General features: G+C 41.3%; 4 non-coding genes across 4 annotated transcripts; all 4 read right to left on the reverse strand.

Moving 5' to 3' along the window:
• Window positions 1-304: 304 nt before the first annotated feature.
• LOC132647908 (small nucleolar RNA SNORD109A) lies at window positions 305-369 on the reverse strand. The gene has a single exon (XR_009586249.1). It is a non-coding gene; the product is annotated as a small nucleolar RNA SNORD109A (small nucleolar RNA).
• A 5,308-nt stretch (window positions 370-5,677) lies between these two features.
• On the reverse strand, window positions 5,678-5,742 carry LOC132647333 (small nucleolar RNA SNORD109A). The gene has a single exon (XR_009585701.1). It is a non-coding gene; the product is annotated as a small nucleolar RNA SNORD109A (small nucleolar RNA).
• A 3,538-nt stretch (window positions 5,743-9,280) lies between these two features.
• LOC132647651 (small nucleolar RNA SNORD109A) lies at window positions 9,281-9,345 on the reverse strand. The gene has a single exon (XR_009585997.1). It is a non-coding gene; the product is annotated as a small nucleolar RNA SNORD109A (small nucleolar RNA).
• A 3,536-nt stretch (window positions 9,346-12,881) lies between these two features.
• Window positions 12,882-12,946, reverse strand: LOC132647652 (small nucleolar RNA SNORD109A). Its single transcript, XR_009585998.1, has one exon. It is a non-coding gene; the product is annotated as a small nucleolar RNA SNORD109A (small nucleolar RNA).
• Window positions 12,947-13,321: the final 375 nt, after the last annotated feature.

Raw genomic sequence — 13,321 nt, forward strand, 5'->3', positions numbered from 1 at the left:
TATAATTCATCAGTTCTTACATATTTTTTGAGTACGTCATTTGCACCTACAGTCATCTCTACCTGATATATGTGCCTACTCCTATAGTAAAGGTTGTCTCCCTATCACTTGGAATCATTTCTATCTCTTTGAAAATAGAAAGCAATGAAGATTGTATCAAACCAAGTATGGGTACTGTTATGAGGCCTTTTTCGAAAAATCTCAGAATCTGATGCCATACTGCACAGTTCTCATCCTCTCTGAAGAGGGAAGAGTGCAAGGCAGGCTCTGAAATCCTCATGGGTATCACGAGGACCTCATATCTGGACCTCAGATCGCATCTGTTCAAGTCAGTCAACGTCCTCAGAGACCTGTTGTCATCATAGATCCAGAAAGTCCTTCGCTCAACACATGAGTTTTCACCTACCAAGTGAAACCCCAGAGAGCTAGACTCCCGGGCCTTGACAAGGAAGTTCAAAACTGTACAGGAGGCATGTAGCTCATTCTGTCAAAGGTTCTGGGGAAACACAGAGGACAGGATTAAAGAGCCTTTCCCCTTTGACACCATATGAGAAAAATAGAGGTCAACACATTGCCTTTGGTGGGTGTCACTGGCCCCAAATCAGGTACCTGTGAATGTTCCCTGAACTTATGTATTTAATCTTTACAACAAAGATTTGGTAAGAATAGAGAAAACATTCAAGAAAGCAAAATGACTTTTTTTCCTATCTAGATAAGATTTTTTCAACATCCTTATTTGCGGTTTTGATTCTATGCTCTTCATGTTAACCCGCCTTTACACTTCCTACTCCTGTTCCCTGTCTTCCATGTATGTTCCTCTCCATCTTACAGTGCCCAGTATTGAGCCTTCCAGTTGTCCTGCAATTGTCAATGCTTGGAGGATTTTGTGATGTATGTCGCATGACCACCAGCTCCTTCCATATTTCCTTGGACAACAAAAAGCAACACACAGGCCAAGCTACATTTTGGTCCATATACATCACCAGGTATCCCACAGGACATTGACAGGGACAGGAGTTGGGTTCTGTGTGCCTGATTCCTTAACCTTCTCTTCGTATCACCTCTCATGTCATGTTTCTTCAAATGAACTCAACCCCACCCAGTTTCCAAGATGAAGGAAGGCATTGCATTTAATACCAAAAATATTCTTAGTTTTGTTTTGTTTTGTTCTGACAATGGACAGAACTAGATTTCTGGCTCAACATAATCCATAATCATTTATAAAAAGAATAAATATGGTTCATTGTCAGCTCTGTTTGGGTTTTCGAAAACTTTATGGCAATTCACCTGAATTTTAGAGGGCAAGATTGCAAGTTTCCATGCTACTTAAAAGGAAGTGAAAACGCATGGGTGGCTCTCTTAGTATCCACGCCAGAGGATCAAGGATAGATGAAATTTGTGAGGGTTATTGTTCTGTGCTCTAGGGGTCTAGACTCCTAACACCCTATCATCTTCCTTTGGGTTCCACACCTGTCAGGGCAGAAATAAGAGTTTAATTCTTTGAGCTTGAATGTCGATAAGGGAAGGAGCTGGGAGAAAGCTTTTCTTAGTCCTTCTGGATATATTTTTTAGAATTGGAAGCTTCAATGGTAGCTTCAAAAGAAAGTCAAATATGCCAATAACTTTACCCAACTGTTGGTTTTCCAAATGCACCTCAAAATACTAATGGTATTAGGTAATATCCTTGTCACTTGCTTGGGTTGGGACTACCTAGCTAAGTCCCCTACAATGCCAGGGCCATAGCAAGTGTTCCACCATCAAGAGGCAAGACGAAGCCTAGGTTGTTTAGCCATGAGAGGGACGTTAAATAATTCTCATCTCTTGTGGTACACAGTAGGTAAATATTTCGTCAGGCGAGAATGCAGCCTGCCTACAAACAAAAGACACAATGGGAAGCAGCGTCACTTACCTGTCCTGCCAGAAGGGAAGCACCTCTCCAAGTTTTAGCCTGCAACATAATAAGTATGAAGGTTATCAGAAAAGGAAATGCGTCTAGGCAACCTTGACTTTCTAAAGTGTCCCGACCTTCAAGTCTGCCAGCAGTTCAGTCTTTCCCTGAACCAACTATTGAATTCATTTCCTCCCTTCCAATCCCCTCAGATTTTAGCCACTGTGGCAAGGATTTCTCTTCTTCTGATGACTTCCTCAGAAGCTGTCTGTGAGAGCATCTTTGCCAGTGCCAGCAGACACAGTGTGGACGCCTCTCAGTGGGCAGCAGGGAAGTTGGACAAAGCAAAGAAGAGGCACTGCCTATAGCATTGCAGTATGGTCATTCTTTTTTTTTTTTTTTTTTTTCAATGCTGTTTATTCAGGAACATTGAAGAATCCTCGGGCCCTGGGGAAAGTCAGCCCACAGCTTAAATAGCCTCTGGGTAGCCAACCCAGGCGTGCCACGGGGGCAATGCAGATAGGTCCACATACATGGAAGCAAGCCAGATCCTCGGCCTTAGCCAAATGTGGAGTTGTTCGTGACAGAGAGCACTCACCATCAGGAAGGTGAAAGGCGGAAACCAGCTCCATCTTTAAGGCATAGCATTCCGCAGCTCTCTACAGTTCCCCGTTTTTGTTTTAGACGCATCAGGCAAGAGTAGAGGTCTGATCTCTGATATTAGAAATAAATTGGGACTTTGTACAGATGTTCATTTAGGTGTCATCCACCCAAAGAGCATCAGACCCGTCCGATACATTTTTCTCAGAGGCGGGACCTGGGGCATCAACCTGCATCCAATCAGACATGGTCTTCTCTGGGTCCAAAGCGGCTGACCCTGAGTGCAGTGCTTAGCCTCGCATCCTGAGCTTATCATTTTAGCTTTTTCTGGTATCCAACCATGCTTGGGGGAATGTCCTGCTTCATGGCTGTAAAGGCCTGAATGATCATGGCTGCATCACACTGTTGTGAGACTCTAATCTTGCATATATACCACAGGCAAACCAAGGAGACCAAAACCAGAAGGCCTGCTAACACTCCCATGCCCGCCCATTCCTTCAGATGGTTCATTGCTGCAGCAATCCATGTTGATAATCCTGTGGCTAGTCCTGCGTCCACTCTGGTAGAATTTACTGTGACAATGGCCACTCTCAGCTGCTCCATCGTAGTATCGAATTCTCCAGTCCAATTATCTAAAATATAGCTCGACAATTGTTTAGACAGATTTGCAGCACAGGAAAAATTCTCATGTTGTATGCTAGTGACACAAAGTCCAGCATACTTTCATTGACAGCCAGGTTGAGCGATTTGCCATAGGGTATCTATTTGCTCCTACAAGAGGTCAATCCTCTGATTGAACACCATCAAGCTTCCTTTTAGTTGAGCATTAATTCCTTTATGTACAACAAAGGCATGAGCTACATTGGCTTAATGATTATTCAGGGTCTGAACTGACAGACTACAATAAGAAAGGAGAGGAGATCCTCCCCTATTAGTGGACTTGGGGAGTGGCATGCAAGCAGAGGGAGGAGGGAGGGTGGGATTGGGAGGAGAGGAGGGAGGGGCTAATGGGGGGATGCAGAATGAATAAAGTGTAATTGATGATAAATTTAAGAAAAAAGGAAAAAAATAATTTAATAACCTTAAATGAATTTCAAAATTGGAGGAAAACGTGCTCAATTGGCATGGAGCACGTCTCGCCCCTGGGGGCAATGGTCTCCTGAACTTACTCAGACCTCGGACACCACCACTGCTAGTTCTAGAACTGACGCAGGATGTTCCAACGAGGGGTTAAGGCTTCTCATAATATTTCCTATAAGCCCACACCTGTTTGTCTATATCCCCCATTTTTATTCATTATTAGCCAGATAGAGTCAAGTAATTGTGGTAATGATACTTGCTTTTTTGCCCAATGCTGGAATGCTAGTAAATTTAGGTATGCCCTGGTTACTCGCATGCCTCGCTGGGTACCTGTGCCCATTGATGCCCCTCACGCTATGACTCTCTTCAGACAGAAAAGGGATCTTGGAACTACAGCCACCATTGTTACTACCATCTCATTGACAGCTGTTGGAGCTACCACCAGGGCATTAGCCATGAGTCATACTGTACAGTATGGTCATTCTTAACTCCTGGTTTCTCAAAGTCAAAATGAACAAGTTGCACAGAGGTGAAAGTCAGTAAGCCCTATGGTATCTTTGAGATTTCAGGGTGTCATTGAAATTTGTCCTCTGTGCATGGAATTCTCTCATGTTTATCCAACAGAGTGTTCCATAATTGACTTTAGATTTCTTCCCTGCCATGCAACCTCATCTTGGAAGAGAGGGGATTCCAAAGGTGCCTTTTTGTCTATATGTAAGTTACCATGTATCGATTCATGGAACTCAAGTATTCCACTTGGAAGAGAGTTGGAATCATCTACCATGCTTCAGGTTAAATCTGATGAAAAGAAGATGTTTTCTACTCACTAACTGACTAGCCCGTGGTCAAATACTCATGGGTTGCTTTTTATCGAGTATGTTGTACTACAAATCTGAGATTACATGATGTCCTTGATTGGATATTCAAGCGTCAACCATGGCTTTAGAAATTGTGTATCCAGCAAGTGTTACCAAAAGTCCTATGCTCCTGCTTCCTAAAAGTCTGTTAGTAGTAAGATATATATATGTATATATATATATATATATATATATATATTTATATATATATGTGTGTGTGTGTGTGTGTCAGTTCTGAATTAATTGTGTTCATCATGAGGATATTAAGAAGATTCAGTGTGTGGTTCCTTCTTGTTTCATTGGAGAGTTAGTGTGTCTGCTCCATTATCAGGACTGTGGGTCTACCAGCTAGCAACATGTTCTATAGACGTATCTTTCCTTTGTTTTTTAAAGGAATAGTTGTTTTCATAGATATTGGGTAACACGCAAATTTTGTTAAAAGAGATGATTTGCATCTGTGTGAGTGCAGCAATAAGAGGATGAATGTACCAAGGAGGAAAATAGAAACAAAAACAACGAATAACAGAAAGCAAAGCCCAATTGTCATTTCTCATGATGGATCAACTGAGAGGGTTTCCATGCGAGAGAGAGATAGGTAAACACAACATGCTCTGGAATATTTTGGCAGCTAAGACATACTTGATGAACACCAATAAAACTAGGGAATGTCTCAAACAGGTGCCCTGGCTTATCACCTAGCCATTATTATCTAGAATTTACCCAGGCTCCAACAGGAAAGATCATTTCAAATTTCCCTCTATATAAATTGAATGGTCCTGGAATTATTTGTTATACGTCAGCCTTTACACAACTTTGGGTAAATGGCGAGGGCAGTTATTGTCCTCCAATATTCTTGGGACTACTGGCATGATCCATAACATCCCCTCCTGACACTTTACTACATATGTGCAAGGGTACATCGACCGAGACTAGGAATGAGCAGCACGTTCGAATTCATCAGTTCCTAGATAGTTTTTGAGTACGTAATTTGCACCTACAGTCATCTCTACCTGATATATGTGCCTACTCCTATAGTAAAGGCTCTCTCCCTATCACTTGAAATCATTTCAATCTCTTGGAAAATAGAACGCAATGAAGAATGTATCAAACCATGTATGGGTACTGTTATGAGGCCTTTTTCGAAAAATCTCAGAATCTGATGCCAAACTGCACAGTTCTCATCCTCTCTGAAGAGGGAAGAGTGCCAGGCAGACTCTGAAATCCTCATGGGTCTCACACGGACCTCATATCTGGACCTCATATCGCATCTGTTCTAGTCAGTCAACGTCCTCAGATACCTGTTGTCATCATAGATCCAGAAAGGCCTTTGATAAACACATGAGTTTTCACCTACCAAATGAAACCCCAGAGAGCTAGACTCCTGGGCCTTGACAAGGAAGTTTAAAACTGAGCAGGAGGCATGTAGCTCATTCTATCAAAGGTGGTGGGGAAACACAGAGGACAGGATTAAAGAGCCTTTCCCCTTTGACCCCATATGAGAAAAATAGAGGTCAAAACATTGCATTCGGTGGGTGTCACTGCCCCCAAATCGGGTGCCTCTCAATGTTCCCTGAACTTCTGTACTTAACCTTTACAACAGAGATTTTGGCAAGAATAGAGAAAACATTCAAGTAAGCAAAATGACTTTGTTCCTATCTAGATAAGATTTTTTCAACATCCTAATTTGTGGTTTTGATTCTATGCTCTTCCTCTTTACCCTCCTTTAGGATTCTTCCTCCTGTTCCCTGTCTTCCATGTATGTTCCTCTCTATCTTTCAGTGCCCAGTATTGAGCCTTCCAGTTGTCCTGCAATTGTCAATGCTCTGGAGGATTTTGTGATGTATGTCACATGACCACCAGCTCGTTCCATATTTCCTTGGACACAAACTGGAACAGAGAAACCAAGCTACATTTTGATCCATATATATCACCAGGTATCCCAAAGGACATTGACAGGGACAGGAGTTGGATTCTGTGTGCCTGATTCCTGAACCTGCTCTTCTTATCACCTCTCATGTCATGTTTCTTCAAATGAACTCAAAACCACCCAGTTTCCAAGATGAAGGAAGGCATTGCATTTAATACCAAAAATATTCTTAGTTTTGTTTTGTTTTGTTTTTTCTGACAATGGAAAACTAGATTTCTGGCTCAACATAATCCATAATCATTTATAAAAAGAATAATTATGGTTCATTATCAGCTCTGTTTGGGGCTACGAAAACTTTACGGCAATTCACCTGAATTTTGGAGGGCAGATTGCAAGTTTCCATGCTACTTACAAGGACTTGAAAATACATTGGTCGCTCTCTTAGTATCCACGCCAGAGGAACAAGGATAGATGAAATTTGTGAGGGTTATTGTTCTGTGCTCTAGGGTTCTAGACTCCTAACACCCTATCATCTTCCTTTGAGTTCCAACCTGCCAGGGCAGAAATAAGAGTTTAATTCTTTGAGCTTGAATGTCGATAAGGGAAGGAGCTGGGAAAAGACTTTTCTTAGTATTTCTGGATATATTATTTAGAATTGGAAGCTTCAATGGTAGCTTCAAAAGAAAGTCAAATATGCCAATAACTTCACCCAACTGTTGGTTTTCCAAATGCACCTCAACATGCTAATGGTAATAGGTAGTATCCTTGCTTGGGTTGGGACTACCTAGCTAAGTCCCCTACAATGCAAAGGCCATAACAAGTGTTCCACCAGCAAGAGGCAAGATGAAGCCTAGGTTGTTTAGCCATAAGAGGGAAGTCAAATGATTCTCATCTCTAGAGGTACACAGTAGGTAAATATTTAGTCAGCCGAGACTGCAGCCTGCCTACAAACAAAAGACACCATGGGAAGCAGCGTCACTGCTTACCTGTCCTGCCAGAAGGGAAGCACCTCTCCAAGTTTTAACCTGCAACATAATAAGTATGAAGGTTATCAGAAAAGGAAATGCGTCTAGGCAACCTTGACTTTCTAAAGTTTCCCGACCTTCAAGTCTGCCAGCCGTTCAGTATTTCCCAGAACCAACTATTGAATTCATTTCCTCCCTTCCAATCCCCTCAGATTTTAGCCACTGTGGCAAAAATTTCTCTTCTTCTGATGGCTTCCTCAAAAGCTGTCTGTGAGAGCATCTTTGCGAGTGCCAGCAGACACAGTATGGATGCCTCTCAGTGGGCAGCAAGGAAGTTCAACAAAGCAAAGAAGAGGCACTGCCTATAGCATTGCAGTATGGTCATTCTTAACTCCTCCTCGTTTCTCAAAGTCAAAACGAACAAGTTGCACAGAGGTGAAAGTCAGTAAGCCCTATGGTATCTTTGAGATTTCAGGGTGTCATTGAAATTTATCCTCTGTGCATGGAATTCTTTCATTGTTTATCCAACAGAGTATTCCATAATTTACTATAGATTTCTTCCATGCCATGCAACCTCATCTTGGATGAGAGGGGAATCCAAAGGTGCCTTTTTGTCTACATGTATGTTACCATGTCTCGATTCACGGAACTCAAGTCTTCCACTTGGAAGAGCGTTGGAATCATCTACCATGCTTCAGGTTAAATCTGATGAAAAGAAGATGTTTTGTATGCACTAACTGACTAGCCTGTGGTCAAATACTCATGGGTTGCTTTTTAATAGAATATGTTGTACTACACATCTGAGATTACATGATTTCCTTGATTGGATATTCAAGTTTCAACCATGGTTGTAGAAATTGTGTATCCAGCAAGAGTTACCAAGAGTCCTATCCTCCTGCTTCCTAAAAGTCTGTTAGTAGTAATATATATATATATATATATATATATATATATATATATATATATATATATATATATATATCTGTGTGTGTGTGTGTGTCAGTTCTGAATTAATTATGTTCATCATGAGGATATTAAGAAGATTCAGTGTGTAGTTCGTTCTTGTTTCATTGGAGAGTTAGCGTGTCTGCTCCATTATCAGGACTGTGGGTCTACCAGCTAGCAACATGTTCTTTAGAAATATCTTTCCTTGTTTTTTAAAGGAATAGTTGTTTTCATAGATCTTGGGTAACACGCAAATTTTGTTAGAAGAGATGATGTGCATCTGTGTGAGAGCTGCAATAAGAGGAAGAATGTACACAGGTGGAAAACAGAAACAACAACAAGAAATAACAGAAAGCAAAGCCCAATTGTCATTTCCATGATGGATCAACTGAGATGGTTTCCATGCGAGAGAGAGAGATAGGTAAACACAACATGCTCTGGAAGATTTTGGCAGCTAAGACAGAATTGAAGAACAACAATAAAACTATTGAATGTCTCAAACAGGTGCCCTGGCTTATCACCTAGCCATTATTATCTAGAATTTACCCAGCCTCCAACAGGAAAGACCATTTCAATTTTCCCTCTATCTAAATTGAATGATCCTGGAATTATTTGTAATACGTCAGCCTTTACACAACTTTGGGTAAAGGGCGAGGGCAGTCATTGTCCTCCAATATTCTTGGGACTACTGGCATGAGCCATAAAATCCGCTCCTGACACTTTACCACATATGTGCAAGGGTACATCGACCGAGACTAGGAATGAGCACCACGTTCGAATTCATCAGTTCTTAGATATTTTTTGAGTATATCATTTGCACCTACAGTCATCTCTACCTGATATATGTGCCTACTCCTATAGTAAAGGCTGTCTCCCTATCACTTGGAATCATTTCAATCTCTTTGAAAATAGAAAGCAATGAAGAAAGTATCAAACCAAGTATGGGTACTGTTATGAGGCCTTTTTCGAAAAATCTCAGAATCTGATGCCAAACTGCACAGTTCTCATCCTCTCTGAAGAGGGAAGAGTGCCAGGCAGGCTCTGAAATCCTCATGGGTCTCACGAGGTCCTCATATCTGGACCTCAGATTACATCTGCTCAAGTCAGTCAACGTCCTCAGATACCTGTTGTCATCATAGATCCAGAAAGGCCTTCGCTCAACACATGAGTTTTCACCTACCAAGTGAAACCCCAGAGAGCTAGACTCCTGGGCCTTGACAAGAAAGTTCAAAACTGTGCAGGAGGCATGTAGGTCATTCTGTCAAAGGTGGTGGGGAAACACAGTGACAGGATTGAAGAGCCTTTCCCCTCTGACACCTTATGAGAAAAATAGAGGTCAAAACATTGCATTTGGTCGGTGTCACTGGCCCCAAGTCGGGTAGCTGTGAATGTTCCCTGAAATTATGTACTTAATCTTTACAACAGAGATTTTGGTAAGAATAGAGAAAACATTCAAGTAAGCAAAATGACTTTGTTCCTATCTAGATAAGATTTTGTCAACATCCTAATTTGCGGTTTTGATTCTATGCTCTTCCTCTTAACCCTACTTTAGGATTCCTCCTCCTGTTCCTTTCTTCCATGTATGTTCCTCTCCATCTTACAGTGCCCAGTATTGAGCCTTCCAGTTGTCCTGCAATTGTCAATGCTCTGGAGGATTTTGTGATGTATGTCACATGACCACCAGCTCGTTCCATATTTCCTTGGACAACAAATTGGAACACACAAGCCAAGCTACATTTTGGTCCATATACATTTCCAGGTATCCCACAGGACATTGACAGGGACAGGAGTTGGTTTCTGTGTTCCTGATTCCTGAACCTTCTCTTCTTATCACCTCTCATGTCATGTTTCTTCAAATGAACTCAAATCCACCCAGTTTCCAAGATGAAGGAAGGCATTGCATTTAATACCAAAAATATTCTTCGTTTTGTTTTGTTTTGTTTTGATTTTTCCAACAATGGACAACTAGATTTCTGGCTCAACATAATCCATAATCATTTATAAAAAGAATAATTATGGTTCATTGTCAGCTCTGTTTGGGGCTGCGAAAACTTTATGGCAATTCACCTGAATTTTAGAAGGCAAGATTGCAAGTTTCCATGCTACTTACAAGGACGTGAAAACGCATGGGTTGCTCTCTTAGTATCCACGCCAGAGGATCAAGGATAGATGAAATTTGTGAGGATTATTGTTCTGTGCTCTAGGGGTCTAGACTCCTAACACCCTATCATCTTCCTTTGGGTTCCACACCTGTCAGGGCAGAAAGAAGAGTTTAATTCTTTGAGCTTGAATGTCCATAAGGGAAGGAGCTGGGAGAAGGCTTTTCTTAGTACTTCTGGATATATTATTTAGAATTGGAAGCTTCAAGGGTAGCTACAAAAGAAAGTCACATAGTCCAATAACTTCACCCAACTAATGGTTTTCCAAATGCACATCAACATACTAATGGTATTAGGTAGTATCCTTGTCACTTGCTTGGGTTGGGACTACCTAGCTAAGTCCCCTACAATGCCAGGGCCATAACAAGTGTTCCACCAGCAAGAGGCAAGATGAAGCCTAGGTTGTTTAGCCATAAGAGGGACGTCAAATGATTCTCATCTCTAGAGGTACACAGTAGGTAAATATTTAGTCAGCCGAGACTGCAGCCTGCCTACAAACAAAAGACACCATGGGAAGCAGCGTCACTGCTTACCTGTCCTGCCAGAAGGGAAGCACCTCTCCAAGTTTTAGCCTGCAACATAATAAGTATGAAGGTTATCAGAAAAGGAAATGCGTCTAGGCAACCTTGACTTTCTAAAGTGTCCCGACCTTCAAGTCTGCCAGCCGTTCAGTATTTCCCAGAACCAACTATTGAATTCATTTCCTCCCTTCCAATCCCCTCAGATTTTAGCCACTGTGGCAAAAATTTTCTTCTTCTGATGGCTTCCTCAAAAGCTGTCTGTGAGAGCATCTTTGCCAGTGCCAGCAGACACAGTGTGGACGCCTCTCAGTGGGCAGCAAGGAAGTTCAACAAAGCAAAGAAGAGGCACTGCCTATAGCATTGCAGTATGGTCATTCTTAACTCCTCCTCGTTTCTCAAAGTAAAAACGAACAAGTAGCACAGAGGTGAAAGTCAATAAGCCCTATGGTATCTTTGAGATTTCAGGGTGTCATTGAAATTTATACTCTGTGCATGGAATTCTTTCCTTGTTTATCCAACAGAGTATTCCATAATTAACTTTAGATTTCTTCCATGCCATGCAACCTCATCTTGGAAGAGAGGGGAATCCAAAGGTGCCTTTTTGTCTACATGTATGTTACCATGTCTCGATTCTTGGAACTCAAGTCTTCCACTTGGAAGAGCGTTGGAATCATCTACCATGCTTCAGGTTAAATCTGATGAAAAGAAGATGTTTTGTACGCACTAACTGACTAGCCTGTTGTCAAATACTCATGGGTTGCTTTTTAATAGAGTATGTTGTACAACACATCTGAGATTACATGATGTCCTTGATTGGATATTCAAGTTTCAACCATGGTTGTAGAAATTGTGTATCCAGCAAGAGTTACCAAGAGTCCTATCCTCCTGCTTCCTAAATGTCTGTTAGTAGTAAGATATATATATATATATATATATATATATATATATATATATATCTGTGTGTGTATGTGTGTGTAAGTTCTGAATTAATTATGTTCATCATGAGGATATTAAGAAGATTCAGTGTGTGGTTCGTTCTTGTTTCATTGGAGAGTTAGCGTGTCTGCTCCATTATCAGGACTGTGGGTCTACCAGCTAGCAACATGTTCTTTAGAAATATCTTTCCTTGTTTTTTAAAGGAATAGTTGTTTTCATAGATCTTGGGTAACACGCAAATTTTGTTAGAAGAGATGATGTGCATCTGTGTGAGAGCTGCACTAAGAGGAAGAATGTACGCAGGTGGAAAACAGAAACAACAACAAGAAATAACAGAAAGCAAAGCCCAATTGTCATTTCCATGATGGATCAACTGAGATGGTTTCCATGCGAGAGAGAGAGATAGGTAAACACAACATGCTCTGGAAGATTTTGGCAGCTAAGACATAATTGAAGAACACCAATAAAACTAGGGAATGTCTCAAACAGGTGCCCTGGCTTATCACCTAGGCATTATTATCTAGAATTTACCCAGCCTCCAACAGGAAAGACCATTTCAATTTTCCCTCTATCTAAATTGAATGATCCTGGAATTATTTGTTATACGTCAGCCTTTACACAACGTTGGGTAAAGGGCGAGGGCAGTCATTGTCCTCCAATATTCTTGGGACTACTGGCATGAGCCATAAAATCCGCTCCTGACACTTTACCACATATGTGCAAGGGTACATCGACCGAGACTAGGAATGAGCACCACGTTCGAATTCATCAGTTCTTAGATATTTTTTGAGTATATCATTTGCACCTACAGTCATCTCTACCTGATATATGTGCCTACTCCTATAGTAAAGGCTGTCTCCCTATCACTTGGAATCATTTCAATCTCTTTGAAAATAGAAAGCAATGAAGAAAGTATCAAACCAAGTATGGGTACTGTTATGAGGCCTTTTTCGAAAAATCTCAGAATCTGATGCCAAACTGCACAGTTCTCATCCTCTCTGAAGAGGGAAGAGTGCCAGGCAGGCTCTGAAATCCTCATGGGTCTCACGAGGTCCTCATATCTGGACCTCAGATTACATCTGCTCAAGTCAGTCAACGTCCTCAGATACCTGTTGTCATCATAGATCCAGAAAGGCCTTCGCTCAACACATGAGTTTTCACCTACCAAGTGAAACCCCAGAGAGCTAGACTCCTGGGCCTTGACAAGAAAGTTCAAAACTGTGCAGGAGGCATGTAGGTCATTCTGTCAAAGGTGGTGGGGAAACACAGTGACAGGATTGAAGAGCCTTTCCCCTCTGACACCTTATGAGAAAAATAGAGGTCAAAACATTGCATTTGGTCGGTGTCACTGGCCCCAAGTCGGGTAGCTGTGAATGTTCCCTGAAATTATGTACTTAATCTTTACAACAGAGATTTTGGTAAGAATAGAGAAAACATTCAAGTAAGCAAAATGACTTTGTTCCTATCTAGATAAGATTTTGTCAACATCCTAATTTGCGGTTT

The sequence above is a fragment of the Meriones unguiculatus genome, chromosome 14 (assembly GCF_030254825.1).
Source record: "Meriones unguiculatus strain TT.TT164.6M chromosome 14, Bangor_MerUng_6.1, whole genome shotgun sequence".
Taxonomy (NCBI): domain Eukaryota; kingdom Metazoa; phylum Chordata; class Mammalia; order Rodentia; family Muridae; genus Meriones; species Meriones unguiculatus.